We start from the raw sequence: 21,777 nt of genomic DNA on the forward strand, positions 1-21,777 counted from the left end.
GAGGCTCCCTCTACTCTGATGACTCCACCTTAGGTCAAGTTGACATAAAACTAGCTTCAAGTGGCCAGGACAAGCCACTTGAGGGGCAAGAGGAATGAAAGTGGTTACAAACTCTGCTGCAACTCCAGAGAATGAGGATTAATATATTAATATACTAACAGTTTACACTTCCTCTGCCGCCCACCTCACAAGATGCTGACACTGTGTTGTGTTACTGTTCAGTCGGTTCCCACAGGTACTGCCTGGGCTTCGCTGGGCTGCTTTACTGACAACTCACTGCTCCAATTTAAGCCCTCAATTCGGCAACCTTCCTCTTCATTTCACTTCTTCAAACCACAGCTTGTAGGCTCAGAAAACATCACCCGCGCCTACCCCAAAGCCTGCTGGGAAGGCGTCTTAAGATTTCTAATGTACTGAGAATTTTGGTTGCTTTAAATACACAGAAACGTTGTGTGAGCATGTTTTTGTCTAGTCCCAGGGATGGGACATGGAGCTGCTTCAGAGTGTCCACAGCAGAGGACTATGATTTGTGCTCTGGCACGGGCATAATTTTGCCAGCTGACAATAGTTTACATTTGGAATTCTGGGGACTCTTCAGAGGATGAAAACAAACAAACAAGCTGGAGCCCAGAGAGCTGTGGTGGCAGCGGCTCCCTCTCCTGCCCCCTGCTCCCACTGGATTGCTGCTGAGCTGGAATTCTGGTAGGAGATATCCTGCCTGACAAGCAAGATCAAACTTGCCCTAAGGAACTTGACACCCTTCATCAGCAGGAAGTATTCGGGCAAGATGATGCCCCTCTCACCTCTGCCCCTCTTTCTCTGCTAGCTAGTGCTAGAGGTTGGAAGGGTAGAGACGGTGGTAAGAAGAAGAACCTAATAAAGTATCTTAAAGAATGGCTACGTCTTAGAAGGATCAGTGTGACAGACAGGGGAGGGGGGTCTGTTAGCTCTTCTTTCCCCTGTGGCAAAATCCCTAACAGGACCAACCCAAAAGAGGGCTTCCTTCCTTCCTTAATATTAATTATTTTATTTATTCACATTTCAAATGTTGTTGCCCCCCCCCCCGGTCTCCTCTCCACAAATCCCCCACTCCACTTCCCCCTCCCCTTTGCCTCTAAGAGGGTACTCCCTCACCCACACACCCACTCCCACCTCACCCCAGTGGAAGAGTTAGGGGAAGGGCTGACAGAGCTGAAGGGGATTTCAACCCCATAGGAAGAACAACAGTATCAACTAACCGGACCCCTCAGAATCCCAGGGACTAAACCACCAACTAAAGCTTATACGTAAGCCGGTCCAGGGCTCCCGCTACACGGGTAGCAGAGGACTGCCTTATCTGGCATCAATGGGAGGGGAGGGGCTTGGTCCTGTGGAGGGTTCTTTTGTTCCTGGCTCCTGAGGTTTCAGCCCATCCTGAGTGGGAAGGTAGAGTGAGACAGCTCACAGTGGCCAGGAAGGAGGGGGAAAGAGGAGAGAGATGTGAGGGATAGGGGATGGAAGAGAGGGAGAGGCAGAGAGGAAAAGGGGTGCCTCTGATAGCTAACTTCCTACAGGGTCACCAGCCGATGGAATGGTGCCCACGTGCAGGGCTTCCTTCATCCTCTGGAAACTTGAGCTCACGGCACTCGCCCAGTGCGCTTCACTAACTCCTTGGGCTCTTCTCAATCAGATCAAGTTGGCGACCAATTTTAACCATCACAGAGGTTACCTAGAAATTAGGAATTTGAACCCTGAAGTCTACAGCACAACTATTGATCCGGCCATTTCCTCTGCCCTACGGCTGCTGCCTGGAAGCGTCCATTCTCTTCTGAGGGAAGCAGAGCACAGCCAGCCTCACCCCAACCCCTAATACAATTCTAAGCATCCAAAAGGGGCTCCATAGCTCTGTGGGCAAAAAATTAGATAAGCAAAGGAGTATGAGATTAAGCGGAGATGCCATGGGTCCCAGCTCAACTAAGTTATCACTCCTGAAGAAACAGAGATGTTAGCCATAATAAAAAGAGGCACCACCATGTCGCCAGCACAGAAAAACAGTCTGAATAAAGAATGGGAAATCAAGTCTTAAGGACAGCAATGAGAGAAGCAATTTGATTATACCTAGCTGCTACAGAATTCTGAGCATTCATACATAAGTAAAAGTTTACAGACGCCCAAGGAGGCGAAACTCAAAGGTTGATTGTCAAGACCAAACAACCCTGTGTTATTTGGTCTCAGGACTGGACCACAGGCATGGCTGCTTCTGTGAACTCAGGAAACGAGGAGAGTGACTATAAATCACTGTTTCAAGCCTCTCCCTGGTACTAACCAGCCCTCGAGCTGCCTTGGGCCGTAAGTGAACGCTGCAGACAATCATGGGCCTGGGTAGATACTGCAGACCGTCTTGGGCCCTAGGTGGGGCACTGTAGGTCTTCTCACCTCAATGGGGTGGACAATAAAGCCTAAAACTTTTTTCTGCTTCGAGGTTGTTTTTCCAGAATGGGATTGTCTTCCGTTGATTTGTGTATAAATTCATTTCCTGGTTTTGAGAACTGTAGAATTTTCCTTTTGTTCACTGGTATGGCATTGCCGTATTTCAATGGCTGGCTTAATTGCAGTTTTGTCTTTAAAACCCTAATAGTTCAGTGCAGAGACTGCATGCTATTTTCTTGGCAGGTAGTGAAAGTGTGAGGCTAACAGAGTTCCTGCTCGTTTTGCTTGGCTACGCCTTGTTTCCTGTTATCTTATGACATCTCGATCCTCTTTCTCTTCTTCATCCACTATCTACAATGTAATTCCCTCTCCCACTTTGCCCCTTCTCACCCAAGCTTTCTTCCTCTGACGACCACCCTTTAAAGTTGGGTTTCCCACCAATGGAGCAGCCATGCTGGTGGCGGTGTGACCATGCCTCTGGCTAGTGACCTCTTACATGCCTCCTTGGAGGATGACAAGCAACCACACCCTCAAGAGTAACCATAGCAATGACTCATTCGGGCCATTTTCTTACATTACAAGGATGAAATCCTACGATGCAGATCCCTGTGTCTTGATCCTTTCATTTGTTCACGTGACTCATCCACGGAACACAGTTTGTTCTTTCCTGCTGGATTCCACTCCATGTGGATATGCCCCAACTGACGCTCTTGAAATCACTTCACCTTTGAGTCTAATCTGAATAGTGTTGATGTGACCCTTCTTGTGTACTTCTTGGTAACTATCTGAATATAATATGCCTGGGGCTAAAATTGCGTGTTCATCAACAAGGATTATGCTGGCTAGCTTTGTTTTGTGTTACCTTGACCCCAGCTAAAGTTATCTGAAAAGAAGCAATCTTAATTGTGAAAATGCCCCCATAAGATCCAGCTGTAAAGCATTTTTTTTTAGTTAGTGGTTGATGGGGAAGAGATCAGACCATTGTGAGGGGGTGCCACTCCTGGCCTGGTGGTCCTGGGTTCTATAAGAAAGCAGGCTGAGCAAGCCATGGGGAGCAAGCCAGTAAGCAGCACCCCTCCACAGCCTCTGCATCAGCTCCTGCTTCCAAGTTCCTGCCTTGATTGAGTTCCTGACCTGACTTCCTTCAGTGATGGATACGAAAGCATAAGCTAAATACACCCTTTCCTCCCTAGCTTGCTGTTGGTCATGGTGTTTCATCACAGCAACAGTAACCAGAGTAAGGAAGGGGGGTATAAAAATTCTTGTTACTGCACATACTTGTCAAAATGTGATATTGCCTTTTCTGCTTAATCTGTTTTAGTAATACATGGTAATATTTCACCACAATAAAACATTTATTTATTTTGTTGTTAAGCCATTGGTTGTCTTCTTTTAGAAGTGTATTTTGGTCATTTTTCTTGCACCTCGTTTTCCCTAATGACCTTTTCCTTGAGGACTAATGACGTTACCATGCTCATAAACCAAATGAGTCACAGAGCTAAAGTTAAAGTGAGACTTGGAAAAACAGCCCCGAAGCTCCAGGCTGCCAGCAGAATAGGGAGTTCAGGGTCAGTCATAGTTGGTAATTGTGGCAAAGAAAAGCCAAGAATGCTACCCAATGATAAAAACCTTAAATTTCCTTAAACCATGATGAGACCCCCCCCCCCGTGTGTGTGTGTGTGTGTGTGTGTGTGTGTGTGTGTGTGTGATGTCAAAAGGTAGTGGGTGAGCTAAATAATGACATGGCCAATTATGAATTACAGAGACTGACCTAAAAATTGTGTGTGGGATAAGATGGTAGAAAGTAAAACTATGTGTGGGTAAAAATAGTCAAAGACAAGTGGGACAGGAAGAGAGGCAACAAAACCGGAAAACAAAGACAAATCAGAGCAAGCTAGAAAGGAAAATTTACAAGAATCATTCCTGTAATTCTTTTTTTAAGTTTAAAAGCAAAAAAAAAAAAAAAAGAAAGTTTTTTCTGATGACAGATGGACACAGAAAGCCAGAAGAAAAAGCAGTTTTTGAAAAGTTTTTTGCTTTGTGTAAAATCCAATGATTTTTGACATGTCAGCAATATCCAGGAAAAAAAAATACCTCATCCTGAAAAATGGAAATTTTTGTTCAAAAAACATAAGGCTAAAGAATCAAGGGGACCTAGAAGTGAAGATGCATTAGAGAAAGTTCAGAGAAATAAGAAATGAAAGGCCACCCATGTCAGTAACTCAAGGACAAAATCAGAGCAGTGGGGTCTAGAGCGGCAGGTGTAGAGCAGTGGGGTCTAGAGCGGTAAGTATAGAGCAGTGGGGTCTAGAGCGGTAGGTGTAGAGCAGTGGGGTCTAGAGCAGCAGGTGTAGAGCAGTGGGGTCTAGAGCAGCAGGTGTAGAGCAGTGGGGTCTAGAGCAGCAGGTGTAGAGCAGTGGGGTCTAGAGCGGTAGGTATAGAGCAGTGGGGTCTAGAGTGGTAGGTGTAGAGCAGTGGGGTCTAGAGCAGCAGGTATAGAGCAGTGGGGTCTAGAGCGGTAGGTATAGAGCAGTGGGGTCTAGAGCGGCAGGTGTAGAGCAGTGGGGTCTAGAGCGGTAAGTATAGAGCAGTGGGGTCTAGAGTGGTAGGTGTAGAGCAGTGGGGTCTAGAGCAGTAAGTATAGAGCAGTGGGTTCTAGAGCAGCAGGTGTAGAGCAGTGGGTTCTAGAGCGGCAGGTGTAGAGCAGTGGGGTCTAGAGTGGTAGGTGTAGAGCAGTGGGTTCTAGAGCAGCAGGTGTAGAGCAGTGGGGTCTAGAGCGGTAGGTATAGAGCAGTGGGGTCTAGAGCGGCAGGTGTAGAGCAGTGGGGTCTAGAGTGGTAGGTGTAGAGCAGTGGGGTCTGGAGCAGCAGGTGTAGAGCAGTGGGTTCTAGAGCAGCAGGTGTAGAGCAGTGGGGTCTAGAGCGGTAGGTGTAGAGCAGTGGGTTCTAGAGCGGTAGGTATAGAGCAGTGGGGTCTGGAGCAGCAGGTGTAGAGCAGTGGGTTCTAGAGCAGCAGGTGTAGAGCAGTGGGGTCTAGAGCAGCAGGTGTAGAGCAGTGGGGTCTGGAGCAGCAGGTGTAGAGCAGTGGGTTCTAGAGCAGCAGGTGTAGAGCAGTGGGGTCTAGAGCGGTAGGTGTAGAGCAGTGGGTTCTAGAGCGGTAGGTGTAGAGCAGTGGGGTCTGGAGCAGCAGGTGTAGAGCAGTGGGTTCTAGAGCAGCAGGTGTAGAGCAGTGGGGTCTAGAGCAGCAGGTGTAGAGCAGCAGGTCTAAAACAATGGGTCTAGAGTAACTGATTAATAGAACACTCTAGCAATGTCTTCCACTGTATAAAGCAGGAGAATTAGGTTAGAAGTAATAGAAAGTATAGAGTTGACTGAAATCAGTTCCATGGTGGAAAACTCTTCTTATTATAGACAAACAAAAAGATACCCACTAGCCTTAATTGGGGTTACTATTCTATGATGAAACACCATGACCAAAAGCAAGCTGGAGAGAAAAGGGTGTATTTCACTCACAGTTCTATAGAACAGTTTGTCACCAAAAGCAGTGAGGACAGAAACCCAGAGGCAGGAGCTGATGCAAAGGCCATGGAAGAATGCTGCTTACTGGATTGTTCCCCAGGGTTTGCTCAGCCTGCTTTCTGATAGAACCCTTGAATCTCACTCAGAAGGAGAAGTAAAATCAGAGGTGGTTAGAGGGACTTGGGTGGGAGAAAGACTGAGGAAGGGAAGGAGGGATGAGATGTGGGGAGAGAGGAATGAGAGAGCTCAGAGAGAACAGAAATCAGGAGGGGGCATCTGTGGGATGAGCAGAAGACCAGGGTGGAGAGGCTCCTAGGTGTCACCCTATCTGAGACTTCAAGCAGCTATTCATGTAGAGACTGAAGTGGCTACTTCCTATAGCCAGAAAGGACTTCCAGTGGTGCAAGGGAACATCAACCTACCCACAAGACCTTCAATCCAAAGTGTGCCCTGTCTACAAGATGCACAGGGATGGGGATGAAGCAGATATTGAGGGAATGGCCAGCCAATGACTGGCCCAGCTCGAGACCCAATCCATGTGAAACAACCTGGGTAACTATTAATGATGTTTGCAGACAGGAGCCGAGCCCAGCTGTCTCCCAAGAGGCTTCATCCAGTAGCAGATGGAAACAGATGCAGAGCCAAACATCAGGAGGAGCCTGTGGAATCCTGTGGGAAAGTAAGGGATAGGACAGAGTGAGCTGGAGGGGTCAAAGGACACCACAAGAAGACCTACAGAGTAATAAACTTGGACCCATGGAGCACACAGAGACTGAACCACCAACCAAAGAATGTGGAGAATCTGGACTTAGGCCTCCTACATATTTTGTACCAAATGTGTAGCTTGGTCTTCATGTGGGTCCCCAAACAACTAGAGCGGGATTTGTCTCTGACTCTGATGCTTGACATTGGATCCCCTTCCCCAACCTGGACTACCTGGTTGGGGCTCAGTGGGAGAGAATGGGCTTAGTCCTGATGTAACTTGCTATCCCAGAGCAACAGGTTGGTACCCAAGTGGGGAAGGTACAAAAGTGCAGATGCTTCAGTTTTTCTCAGATGGGGTAACAAAAATATTCACAAGAGGAAATATGAAGACAAAGTTTGAAGCAGAGACCGAAGCAAAGGCCACCCAGCGACTGCCCCTCTTGGAGATCCAACCCATACAACTACCAAACCCAGACAATATTGCTGATGGCAAGAAATACATGCTGACAGGAGCCTGATATAGCTGTCTCCTGAGATGCTTTGCCAGATCATGACAAATACAGAGGCAGATGCTCACAGCCAACCATTGAACTGAGCACGGGGTTCCCAATGGAGGAGTTAAAGGAAGAATTGAAGGAGCTGAAGGGATTTGCAACCCCATAAGAACAACAATACCAACCAACCAGAGCTTTCAAGGACTAAACCACTATCCAAAGAGTACACATGGACGTACACCATGGCTCCAGCTGCACATGTAGCAGGGAGTGGCCTTGTTGGGCATCAATGGGAAGAGAAGTCCTTTGTCCTGCCAAGGCTCAATACCCCAGTGTAGGGGAACATCCATGGCGGGGAGGCAGGGGGTAAAGGGGGTCACCCTCACAGAAGCAGGGGGAGGATGGGATGGGGGGTTATAGAGGGGAAACCGGGAAAGGGGATAACACTTGAAATGTAAATAAAATATATCCAACTGAAAAAAAGAAAGAGGGTGGGAGAAGGAAGGAAGGAAGGGAGGAAGGAAGGAAGGGAGAAAGAAAGAAAGAAAGAAAGAAAGAAAGAAAGAAAGAAAGAAAGAAAGAAAGAAAGAGAGAAAAGAAAGAAAGCAGTCTGAGCAAGCCACACAGAACAAGCTAAAGCAAACCCTTTGCTCTCCAAGTTGTTCTTAGTCATTTTGTTCATTACAGCAATAAAAACCTAAGATACTAAAATTTATAAAAATATGACTAGTTCACAGCGGAAAAGGCAATACTGTTCTTAAGCCCAAATAAACGTGTACCCAAAATGGAAAAAAAAAACTTTCATCCTAGACTTTTAATATGAAGCAACTCTAAAAGGTGATCATGCAGCCCACACAGGACACTCACAGGTAAAGTGCCAATGAAGATAAACTCTGAGTTCAATGACAAAGCAATGTCCCGCCCTATGAAAACACTAGGAATATCTCCACCACATGCCAGAGTCTGATCTTCAGTAAGCCCAGGCAATTAAACAATCTAAATGAGACCATAAGATAATTATGCCCAAAGCCATAAGGATGCTAAGGAAGCTATAAGAGGAAAAAAAAAAACTTAAGAGCTGTACACTGTTCAAAAGTTATGTTCTGGAAAAAAAAAAAAAAAAAAGACATGCTGAAAACTTTCACAAGCAAAATGCATGTGTAGCTATGGAGATTAAAAAATCTCCATAATAATGCAAGCACATCAAACAGCAGAGTAAACTCCAGGAAAGAGACTTACTTACACATGGAAAATCAGAGGGAATTCTCCATGCAAATCACAGAGATGGATCACTAGGCAGAGATTTGAGACAGAATAAAATGAAAAGGGCAGACACGCATCTGAAACAGCTAAAAGTTCAGCAGCAGGGTGAAAGCTTGATAGCTTTTGACAACTCGGATCTACAAGGCTTGAGCTTTTCGTGGCTCGAGGTGGCACATTTACTGTTTGGATGTTTCTGCTCTGATCATCGAGGTTCTAGATCTAACCTCTTCTTCTCGGGTTCCTTAGCAACGCCAACCTGCATCACAGTGCCCCTTCAGATTACCCTCCCTCGCCTGCAGTGAACGAAGGCTTCACACTTGCCAGGAAAGCTCTCCAACTGAAGCAAAAATTCCAAACGAGGAAGCCGAGCCTTAAACTCCTTCCACTGATACCACTCCATCTAAACCGGACTTTAAAAATTGCACAGAACAGAATTCAAGGTGAAAAGCCTCTGTTTTCAGGTTTCAGGCGATAACATTCTATCATTACAAAGGCACTGGAGATTGAACTCTGAGCCCCACCCACGCTAAGCCCACCCCCCCCCCACAGAGCTGCATATGACCTTTGTCTTCTTTGATTGACAGTTATACCCATTGTCAATCAAGCCTGGCCAAACAGCTTGGTCTTCAGCTGAACACTCCTCTAAGTATTCATTCCTTCATCTGCACCCCGCAAGTTTGCACGCTGAGCATATTTTGTAAATCAAACTATAAATAGCCATAATAAATGTCATATGTAAATTGATCTATTTTCAGGGTTTCTGAGTACAACAGGGAATCTGAATAATTTTTTGAATGGCTGACAGATATTTCTTCTCATCTTGCACTTGGATATCGCCCAAACAACTGAGCAAAATTTTCTAAAACTTCGTCTATAATTCTCCATAAGGTTAAAACATACACATTAAGAAAGTTCACTTCTCAAAAAGGTGTTGGTGAGGAAGATCAACGGTAATGAAGAGCAGTGATGGCCGTGTGTTACCTCTGTCCCCAGGACTATGATGCAGAGACACCAGTGGGTCTCAACCTTCCTAATGCTGGGACCCTTTAATACAGTGCCTTGTGTTGCCCAAACCATACAATTATTTCTGTTGCTACTTCATAACTGTAATTTTGCTACTGCTGTGAGGCATGACGTAAATATTTTTGAATATTGATGTTTGTCAAAAGGGTCACCACCCACTAGTTGAAAACCAGTGTCTGATACAAACGAGAATGCATAATGACAGCTGCTGGGGTCTGAATGTGAATGTCCCCAACAGGCTCCCGTCCTAACCACTGTGCGCCAGCAGGTGGCAGTGTTGTGAAGTGTTGTGAGAGGCTGTGGAGATGTTTAGACTGGTGAGAGTAGGCAGCTTGAGGCAAGCTTTTGGAAGTTGTACCTTACTCTTGGACCAGGCTCTGCTCCCTTGCTACGATGTGGAGAGTCTCTCCTCTTCACACCCTGCCACCATAGAGAGACTCCTTCAGCCTCTCCTTCCTTGACAAGATGGACTAGATTTCCTCTGAAACTTTGAGACGAAACAAACTGTGTGGTTTTCTGTCAGGTACTTGATAGAAAGTGTGCCAGGTTGGCAACGCAGAGCTCTCTGTGTCAAATTCATCGTTAGGACTGGGGCTGAAAGCATCCCAAAAAGTAGCACTCCCCACACCCCACCTCAACCTCTAAAACAAAGGCAAGTTGGGTCTTCAAAACCAGTTTCTGTACCATTAAAATAACTAGATTTTGGGGGCTGAGGAGATGGCTGGGGGAGGTGTGGGGCTGCAGAACCATAAAGTCCTGAGTTCAAATTCCAGGAAAGCCAGGCCTGGTGGTGCCCACTGGAATCCTAACACTGAGGGAGTGAAGACAGGAAGATCCTTACAGCTTTCTGAAAAGCTAGTCTTGTTGGGTCAATGAGCTCCAGGTTCAGTGAGAAACCCTTGTCTAAAAAAGGGAGAGGGAAGGTGGCCAGCCCAAAGACCTCAGTATGACTGCTGGACTCCAGGGAGTAGAAGGGGAGAACCGGTTTCCATCAATTATCCCCTGACCTCCACATGCTGACTCTGGCACATGAGCGAACACACACTCTAAGTAAATAAAGTAATTAATTAACATAAAAACAATAGAAAGCAATAGAGAAAATCGTAGATATTTCTAAGTTGGTACCAAGGCGATACATGATTGAACAGTAGAAAATGGGGCAGGGACAGCGTTTTGGTAAAGCAGAAGAGAAGGAGAAAGCGGGAGATTCAAGATGGAGGCGGCAGAGGAGGAATGTTCAGGTGAACTAGACCAGTTTTATCTTGTCTAGGTGAATGGTTTATATCTTTATTAATTGACAGTGAATTTATTGTTTAGATGTATTGTGGATTGAGAATTTAACATATAAATCTCTTTCATAAGTTATTGATTGTTGAGTCATGATTTTACCAAGCTGTGGAGAACAAAGTGGGAAAGCAATGGCTGAGAGGCAGCTGGAGCGTGCAGTTCCAGCTCTGTTGCCCACTCGAGGTGAGGGTGCGTGGGGCCCATGGGACAAGAGGTGTGGGTACCAGGCATGGTAACTAACCTTTTAGAGGACTGTGTGGAACCGGGTGCCTGGCTCTACACTGGAGCAGCTCCTGCAGAGTGAGACCATGGGACTGGTGGCAACAAAACCTTTTTTATAGTTACCACAATAGATATTGGCCTCTGGCCTCTGTATTATAACTTGTCCAAGACCTTAACACAGATAACACCATATCATTAGCACCATTCCAACCTAAGACCCCAACACATTGACTCCAGTGCCTGCCAAAACTAAGACAGAAGCCTAATATAACATAGTCCACACGTCTAGAAAAGTCCCTAAATGTACTGACCCCTTTTTATTGCTGTTCTTGTTGAGGTTTATCAACCAGCATGTGGTTTCCATGCATAAAGAGCCAAAAACAGTATAAAGGCTGAGAACAGCAAGGCTTGTGGCTGTGTGACTTGGACAAGTTCCCTGTGCGGTCACCAGCAAGAGAGTAAAGACATTCTATTTAGCTCTGAGTGCATTTGTGTGTTCTCTTGTGGAGTTCCTCACAATAACACATCCTCACATGGGTCATCACTCAGACACATACACATAAAATTACATACAACACATATGACAAAAATTATTAATTCAATAAAAAAATAAGTAGGTTCTGTGGTGGTTTGAGTAGGAATGGCCCCCATAGACTTTATGTGTTTGAATGCTAGCCCATGAGTGGCTCTATTTGGAGATGTGGCCTTGTGAAAGTAAGCATGGCCATTTACCAGGGATGGGCTTTGAGATTTCAGAAGCTCAGGAGAGGACATGTCACTTTCTCTTCCTGCTGTCTACAGATCTGGATGTAGAACTTTTGGCTCCTCCGCCCCCACGTCTTCCTGCATACTGCCATGTTTCTCACCATAATAATAACACACTAAACCTCTAAAACCATAAGCCAGCCCCATAGAATGTTTTCCCGTTGCCATGGTCATGGTGTCTCTTCACAGCAATAGAAACCCTTACTAAGACAGAAATTGGTAGCAGTGTACTGAAGTATTGCTGTGACAAACCTGACCGTGTTTTGGGGAGGATTGTGGAAGGTCTTTGGTACTTTGGGCTATAAGAGCCATTGTGTGTTAAGAGTTCAGTGAGATGTTCTTTAGGAGCTTGGAAGATAAGAGTATTGAGAGCAATGCAGAAGATGAAGGCCTGGCTTGTGACGTTTCAGAGGGAAATTTAAAGAGTCTATCAGGGCTATTTGCTATTTTGAATTGAGATTCTGTCAGTCTGGTCTGCTGGAGATGAAGAGTCAGCCAGGATTATCAAGAGACCAACACCACTGAAATGAAGCCTTTTCATTACTGGGACAATTCTGGTTACCTGGTGCTAAGAAATTTGGCAGTATGTAAGAGCCCAGCATCACTGAGGTGAAATCTTCTGGGAAGTGTTTCCTGAAAGCACAGGGAAGCTGTGTTACAGAGGTGGCCACATCTGTGCTGGCACCCAGACTTGGTAATGTGTCAGAGTCACCCAGGTGGTGCTGGTTTTGAAGGCATGAAGGGATCATGGAGAGTTAACTGAGGCTTGGTACTGTGAGGCGCCAGGAGAGGCTATCGCTGAGGGTGCAGCCTCAGTGGCAGTTGAAGGCCCAGACCTAAGTTATGCAAAGAAATTGAGACATGGCACCATGAAGAGCACCTATTAAGAGGCTCCTGGTGAAAGTGCAGCCCAGTTGCAGTAGAAGACCCCAGGTATTGAAGATGCCCAAGTACCATGGGATGACCACCAAAAGCAGCAGCAGCAGCAGTGGAGTGGAGTCAGGTGGACCCTAAAAGACAAACTATGTGTGCAGTAAAGGGCAGAGCTGGAGAAGTGACCCAAGCCCTATGGAAGAGTCCAAAAGACTGTGAGTAGATCCCAGACATTGAATGTTTGGTTTTGCTTTAATTGTAACTATGCCTTGATATTTTTTTTCCTCTTGAAATAAAGTATTTTACTGGAACTCATGGTTGAGAAACTTTGGATTTTAAAAGGGATTGGCTATTTTAAAGAGACTGAAATTTTAATGTTTGCATTTGTAAAGACTGTGGGACTTTTAAGGTTATTAGTTTTTAATGTAAGATTTTAAGGATGAATAAGAAAAGGAGGGCCGTAACTTAATAATGGTGTGTGGCAAGTTGATAAAGGGTCAGTTGTATTGGTTGGTTTTGCGTGACAACTTGACACAAGCTAGAATCATCAGAGAGGACGGAGCCTCAACTGAGAAAATGTGTTCATAAAATCCAGCTTTAAGGCACTAAGGCACTTCCTTAATGAATGATCAATGGGTCAAATCTCAGCCCATTGTGTGTGGTGCTGTTCCCAGACTGGTGGTTCTGGGTTCTATAAGAAAGCAGGCTGAGAAAACCAGGGGAAAGAAAGTCAGTAAACAGCATCCCCCCACCCCCATGGCCTCTGCACCAGCTCCTGCCTCCAGGTTCCTGCCCTGGTTGAGTTTGTCCTGACTTCCTTTGGTGATAAACAGCAATGTGGAAGTATAAGCTGAATAAATCCTTTCCTCCCCAACTTGATTTTTGGTTATGATGTTTTTGTCATAGCAACGTGAACCCTAAGACAGGTTCCTTCATAATAGTGCTGTGTTTCTCCATGTTGTATAAAGATCAATCACTGAACAGATAATATATTGGCCAAAGAAGAAGCTGACCAGAAGTAATAAACAAATTCAGATATAAAACCCAGCAAACTCAAGGAGAAGAAAAAAAAACTCAGAGAGATGTCTATGCCTTCCCTACAAACAGGAGGGAGGGAGGGAAGGAGGGAGGGAGGGAGGGAGGGAGGGAGGGAGGGAAGGAGGGAGAGAGGGAAGGAGAGAAGGAAGGAAGGAAGAAGGGAAAAAGGTAGAGAGGGGGTTAAAACCACCAGACCCCCAAAGTCCAAGAGCAAAAATGACAAAGCTCTACCTACCCAGGCTGACCATAGACATGAGGTCATCTCCCAACTATATTCTGCTCATTTTTGTAGTTTACTTAAATACTATTTGGTTTTGCTTTAAAACTCAAAGGCTCTTTGGTTTCAGCCTATTTTCATGGGCTAAATAGTTGAATTAGATACTGGTTGTCTGAGCCAGAAGATACTAGAAAACTAAATACTCCAAGTGATGTCTATACATGATATTGCATGGGCTACCACAGACTGGCTGGTCTAACTTTCTCTATACTCTGTTTCCTGACTCTGGATACAATGTGACCAGTCACCTCACCTCCTGCCACAGCCACCATGCCTTCCCACTGTCTTGAACTGTAAGCTAAAATAAGTTCTTTCTCGAGATGTTTCCTGTTCCCAATCTGGACGGAGCAACAAGAAAAGCAACCAATACATGAACCAAGTATGAGTTCAGTGTTGCATGCTCCTCAGTTTTGACCAGTGCTGGTTATAATATGCATGTAGTCTCTCCCAGCCCTTTTGTGCGCCATTATGCCCATGCCCTGTGCACATACATCGCCTTAAGTCATGGGAACAAACATGTCCTAAGGATCCACCTCTCGATTGTAGGTCTACATTTTTATAGAAAGCCATTTTCATTAGTGACTTTCAAAATTCTACTCAAAACATTTCCTCTGGTCAAAACACTGCTGGGCTTCCATGGGGAGGCATAGTTTGGTTATATATGTTCTAAGAGTTTCTTCTACTTTATTTATAATTTTATTAATTCATTTATTTACTTAATTATTTACTTACTTATTTTTGAGACAGGCTCTCCCCATGTCACATTGGCAACCCTGAAACTCACTGTTTAGAGCAGGCTGGCCTTGAAGCCAGACAGATCTGCTTGCCTCTGCCATCCACATGCTGGGATTAAGCATGTGCCAGCATGCCCTGCTAGCCTCCCAGTCTTTGAAGCAAATATTTCTCTAATCTGACTGTTCTACCACACATGCTATGTAAACATAAATGTGAATTGATTAAAATTGAATACATTGGAGGTATGTTTTCTCAGTCACACCAGCCACATGCCAAGAGCTCACCAGCTGTCCATGGACAGAGGCTACCACACTGGACAGCACAGATATCTCACCTTTACATCATTAAAGAAAGGCCTATAAGACAATACTGCTCTGCAGAGTTCTTCCAGCTGGATAGGACTTTGTGATCCCAATGCATCTCCAAACCAATCATATTCTGACTATTAGACCTACACAAAATGAGATCCCATTAAGCCTGTCACATTTGTAGTGGAGAAGACCACTCCTTAGCCTGAACATCTTTTAACTTTGCCTTAAGATACACATAAGTTTTTGGAATTGTAAGAAGTGACAAAGAAGGATTTCTTTTATCTAGTGCCACTCCAAAGGTTGCATTTTATACACACAGACACAATTAAGAACTTGACATTAAAAAATAATCTACCGATTACTCAAATTAATGAAATTTTCATGCACTGATTTATGTTATATCTCCGGGTTTGTTTATGTCTGTATGCATATGTCTATGTCTGCATATGTTATCTCTCTCTCTCTGTGTGTGTGTGTGTGTGTGTGTGTGTGTGTTTTATTTCTGTGTAATTTCATTGTGTGTAAATTCATGGAGCACCATCACAAGTACACTTAGGAGCAGTCGGACATAAGAATCTCACTTGTGTGAGCCAGTGCCATCACCCAACAGGTAAAGACGCAGACTACCCTATGATACAAGCATGTCAACCTGATTCCCAGAACCCATGTAAATATGGAAGGAAAGAACTTACTCCATAAAACTGTTCTCTGACCTCCACATGAGGTCACACATGCACACACGAGCACACACACACACACACAAAATTTTAAGAGAATCAGACATACAATCATTTTACACACATAATTCCCTTCTTTCTTTTTCTCTCTCTAACCTTAAAGATGTTTCCCATCTTTATAATTTTATCATTTCAAGGATGTTTTATAGAGTATACGATATGTAATACTTCGAGATTGGCCTATTGTGAGTCAGTATAATCACCTTGAGATGCACCCAACTTGTTGAGTATGTCAACAATTCATTCCTCTTATTGCTGCATCCATAATATGGGTGTGCCACAGTTGGTTTAACCATTCACACCACAGTTTAGCCATCCACGCAGTTGAGGATATGCGAGCTGTTTCCAGTCTTTAGCTGTTATTAATACAGTCACTGTGGAAATTTGACCTCATGTTTGTGACTGAACAAGATTTTAATTTCTCCGAGGTGCATGCCTAAAAGAGGAATTGCTGGGTCCTCTGGTGAGTGTATGTTTAGTGCTTTAAGAGGCTGGTGGTTGGATGTCTGGTGCTGGTAGTCCTCTTATTCTGCCATTCTAGAAAGTTCATAGTAAGATCTTCTGAGCTGCCATTTACATTTCTCAGTGGACCTTGCTGGTCACCTCTGTGGGACTCTATTTGCGATCTCTACACCCTCTTGGGAAAAACACATTCTCACATCTTCTGCTAGTTTTCTGAGTTTCATGCTATTTCACTTTCAAAACCTTTCCCATATTCCACCTCCTCAATGCTGTGAGCCGCACCATTTTCAAGCACAAGAGCTTGTGTTCTATCCCCACCATGGGGTCTCCCACAGAGCAATGTTCAGAGTTCGTGAGGTCTTGTTTATCAATATTTCTTTCCATGCCTGTGACGTTGGACCTATGAGCTTGTCACTTCCACATAGGTCTCAGAGAATTCCACTAGTTTCCTGAGTTTTATACCTTTTTCTTTTCACATTTAAGTTCACAATCCATTGCGAGTCAATGTTTAAGTGGGAGGCTTGAGTTGAGGTCATTCTTCCCCCTACAGATGCTCAATTGCCCCCTGTTTCATTTGCCACAAAAACTTGCTTTTTCCTCCATTAGACTGCTTTATCATCTTCAGCAGAGTTAGGCAGAAAAGATCCTAGAGATCTGTATCACAGTAACCTGGATTCTCTTTGACACTAACATTACTACCTACTTAACATGAGGATCCATTTCAGCAGATATAGGAACTATAATCCCACTTATTTGAGAGACTAAGGCAGGAAGATTACAAATTCAGTACTTGCTTGAAGTAAAAAGTGAGTTCAAGGACAGCTTGGAAGACTTAGTGAGATTTTGTCTCATACTGAGAAGAGGCTTAGAGCAGTGGCTCAGAGGCACAAGACCCTGTATTCAACCATCAGCTCAACACAGTTTTTTAAATTCTTATTTAAACACTTGTTCAAGAACTATTTGGGTTCTCTGTGACGTTCCCTGTATCTGCATGGCCATTCCTATGGTATTGCACTGCTTTGAACTTTTTCTATAGAAGTTCATACGTGTTAAAGTAAGTACAGTGATTCAAATCTGATTTGAACAGATTTCAAAACTGTTACAGCTATTCTGCATCCATGTGGACATCTATACTTCACCCCGCAAAAAACTGTAAGATAGATAGATACAAAGATACATAGATACTTACTTACATACATACACACATACATATATACATACATTAACAGAAGGAAAGGGGTTGTTGATTTCTGTTTAGTCATCAAATATTCATTCAGCAAATAAAGTACCATTAGCTGAACATCCTTCATCCATTAGCCTATTACACACAGATCCTCACTCAGTCTTCGTGAAACCCTGTGTTGTGTGTCATCCTCCTTCCTGGAGACAAGGTTGAGATAAGTTAGCAGTTCTCCTAAGGACAAACAGGTGATTAACAAGAGATCCAAGATAGGAACACAGTTCTATTTGAATCAAAGGCCACGACTCTCTGCCATAGCATCCTGTACATCTGTCACAATGTCTACCATCTGCTTGATAACCTGCTAGTCTCAGTGACACAAAGATGAACAAAATTGAGAAAAGCATCTGAGAATCTCTTAGATGACTCCTGCTGTCTCAACCATCAAGGTGAAGACTTGGCTCAACTGGGACACATTCCACATACACACACACCCCATAAGAACGATTAGCCTCTTGGACCAACTAGATGTTTTGTTTTTTTTTTTTTTTAACTGAAAGGTAATAATCATTATCCTTACTGAACCTACCTTTAAGTCTCAGTAATAGTCCTATATAGCATATGGCTTTCCTCTTCCCACACCCTTCCCAGTACTGGATACTGACCCCAACAGCCTGAGCATATGAAACAAGCCCTATACCACTGACATACATCTCCAGTCATAAATGCCTTATGTGTAATAAACATCTTCACTATGTGCGGCAGGCCCACTGATGGCTGGAGATCCTCCCGTGCTAAAGTCTATTACAGTCTGCACAGCTGAGAAGCTACTTAGCAGCTACAGCACAATAGTTCACAACCATTTTAAAACATGACGCTGGTGACTATTAATATCTGCTTCTGAGATGTCAGTCAAGAGAGAAAAGGGCAAGGTGGGATTATCTGTTCCATTACACATGACTTCGTTAATATTGTTGTAAATTCCTCTTGTAAGCAATAAATTTTCTTAGCTTCCAAGAAGATTAAGGAAGGTCAAATCCAATTGTCATTGTCTATCAAAAGATAACTGTTGGTTTCTATAATGGGATCTCATATGTATGGTAATCTGTTACAAAAAAAAAAAGGTAAGTTCCAGAATAAATTGATCTGTAGGGGGCAGGTCACAGTTCTGTACAGTACATGTTCAAATATTGTGCAAGGCCTCAAGGCTTATACAGATGGGAAAAGACGAGTGACCTTGAGGATCTTGTGACAGCAAATAGCTGTAATAAATTCTAAAATAAAGGTTTCCATTAAGTTCTATTGAAATAATGACAATTTTTGTTCAATTAGAAGACATGGAGAAAAGCTGAATTAAGACTAAAATATTGAAGTTTATCTTGAAAGGTTTAATATAAAATTGAAGACAAGAAAATGACCATCTTGAGAGAAAAAAAAATCAAGAATCTTGATTTGAGATGTCCTCTTTGACAGTGCTTCTGTGCATTTGCTAGCCTATAAATCAGAGCTGACAAGACTGCCTCCCTACACACAGAGGCTGAGAAATGATGGTGACACTGTTGATGCAATGGGAATCCTTAATCAGACAGGGGGACAGATGCTCTGTATTCTCACTGAGTCACACCCACTCTAGAGACAGCTCTTTACAGCAAAGTCAGAAAATATGCTTCCTATAAGACAACTATACCCCCTCCAATGACCTCTCCTTCCTCCCTCCTCCCCCAATCCCCTCACCACCCCTGGTCATCAAGAAGGATCCACCAACTGAATAGTGGGATGCTCTGGAATAATCACGAAATGTTCCACAGCCAGACCACCTCTCTATGAATGTCACAAAGACCGAGACACATGTGAGTCCTCTTCTTAGATACATAGTTCCAAGGAGAGGTTATTAATGACTGTCAATGCTAACAAAAAAGAAGGGCAATTGTGGTGGTTTGAATATGCTTGGCCCATAGGGGATGATACTGTTAGGAGGAGTGGCCTTGTTGGAGTGGGTGTGTCACTGTAGGGGTGGGCTTTGAAGCTCTGCCTGTGTAGAAGAGTCAGTTTTCTTCTAGATGCAGGCAGATCATGATGTAGAACTCTCAGCTCCTGCACCATGCCTGCCTGGATGTTGCCATGCTCCTGCCTTGATGATAATGAACTGAAACTCTGAACCTGTAAGCCACCCCCTATTAAATGTTGTCCTTTGTAAGAGTTGCCTTGGTCATGGTTGTCTATTCACAGCAGTAAAACCCTAACTAAGACAGCAGTCAACAGACATACACTGTCAAAGGCCTCGGCCACATTTCAGTGGCTTCACAGACCTGAACAGGAAAGATTCAGAATCAACCTCCCTGTCAACAGATGAATGGATGAAGAAATATGGGAGCTATGCACAGTGGAATATGATTTATCGTTTTTTTAAAAAAAAAAAAAAAGGAACTCCTGCCCTTTGTGACATCATAGATGAGCCTGGAGGGCACTGGGTAAGAGGAAATCTCAGGCACAAGAAGGCAGACACTGCAGGACCTCAGGACATGTGGAATTTCAGGAAGTTGGACTCAAAGAAGCGAGAGTCCAGTGTGGTTCCCTGAGGCTAGAGTGGACGAACAACAGGGAGCTGTTGGTCAAAGAGCACATTTCAGTGGGCCGGGAGGAACGTTCAAGGGCTCTATTGTAAACCACCGTGGCAATGGTTAGCTAACAATGTATTATGTGACAGTTCATCTTGACTGCCAGCATGTGGGGGTTTAGAATCACTATAGAAACAGACCTCTGAGTCTATAAGGGCATTTCCAGAAAGGTTTACTCACCATGGATGTGGGTGATACCATCCATGGGCTGGAGTCCTGGATGAATGACAAGAAGAGAATACTCTCAAATTCTGAGCATGAGAAATACCTGGTTGCCAGTTCCCAAGCCCACTGCTCAGAGTTCCCAGCTCCAGTGTTACTGTCCCAGCTGGTACCTGTTACTCACTGGTGGGTTTCTACCGCATCCAAGCTACAACACTGATAGGGAGGCCTACAAAGATGAGATGCTGGTGATGTAAGCAATAGACCCGTGGAGGATGCTGGAAGTGTCAGTGAGAGACTAGTTGGCATCTGCAAGAAACAGGTCAAGTGCTTCCCATAGCTCATTGTCCACAGTGTCTTAGCATATTCCTAAGACTTAAAAGAAGAAGGAAATATTTGCTCAAAAATCGCTGTTCAGGGTGAAAATAAAAGCATCTAAAGAGAAATATTTTATTTGCCTGGCAAAAGTATTAAATATATACATATACATATATATCATATACATATACATATACGTACACATACATATGCATATACACATATATCCTGAAGATGTGACAAAACATATCAGTAAGAGACCTGATTTGGGGCTGAAGAGATGGCTCAGTGGTGAAGACCACTGTTTGTTCTTCCAGAGGTCCTGAGTTCACTTCCCAACAACCACATAGTGACTCACAACCATCTGTAATGGGATCCAGTGCCCTCTTCTGGTGTGTCTGAAGACAGCTACATTGTGCTCTTGTACATAAAATAAATAAAATCTAAAAAAAAAAAAGTCCTGATCTGAAGGCAGGGTCACTCTCAGTCTAAACACTATGGACTCGGTGCTGTTGAAGTCTCTGCAGTTAGGGTCTAAGCTAGACCAGCAGCACACACTCGTAGTCCCAGCACATAGAAGACTGAGATAGACTTGCAGTAAGGCCAGATGAGCCTCGCCTACAGAGTGAGTCCAAGTCCCCCAAAAGTCCCAGGTGTTAAGGCTTAGTTCCCAATTTTGAGATATTGAGAGGTGATAGATAGATAGATAGATAGATAGATAGATAGATAGATAGATAGATAGATAGATAGATAGATAGATGATAGATAGATGATAGATAGATGATAGATAGATGATAGATAGATAGATAGATAGATAGATGATAGATAGATAGATAGATAGATAGATAGATAGATAGATAGATAGATAGATAGATAGATGATATAGATATAGATAAATCACCTCTTTAACCATAACTGCAATGAGGTAAGTGGGTTTCCTTTGATAAATGCTTTCCTGACATGATAGATATTTCCTTATCACAAATCTAAAAGCAATTGAGTCAATCAGCCATAGACTGGAGCCTCAAAAATTGCAAGCCAAACCAACCCTTTTCTCTTATTAAACTGGTTGCCTCAGAGGTTTTATTACAGCAACAGAAAGATGACTGACATACTTTATCTTCCAACTAAACAGTTAAAGGAAGTGGGCAGGAGATATTTGAATAGAAAACTGGCTCTCCTACATTTGATGGACAGCTGGATCAGGCTATCAGAATACAGCATTCAGTTCAAATTTTCAGCGAAAACATTTAACTCCAGCAACAGAAATTAAAGTAAGTTGTAAGAATATGCTATACTCTGTAAGTAAGACTCATGGCCTTTTATACCTTAAATAAATGAGTAATAGTTAAATGTTTCCTTAAAGCAACATACATTTTA

The sequence above is a fragment of the Micromys minutus genome (genome assembly GCF_963924665.1).
Source record: "Micromys minutus genome assembly, chromosome: 14".
In the NCBI taxonomy this organism is placed as follows: domain Eukaryota; kingdom Metazoa; phylum Chordata; class Mammalia; order Rodentia; family Muridae; genus Micromys; species Micromys minutus.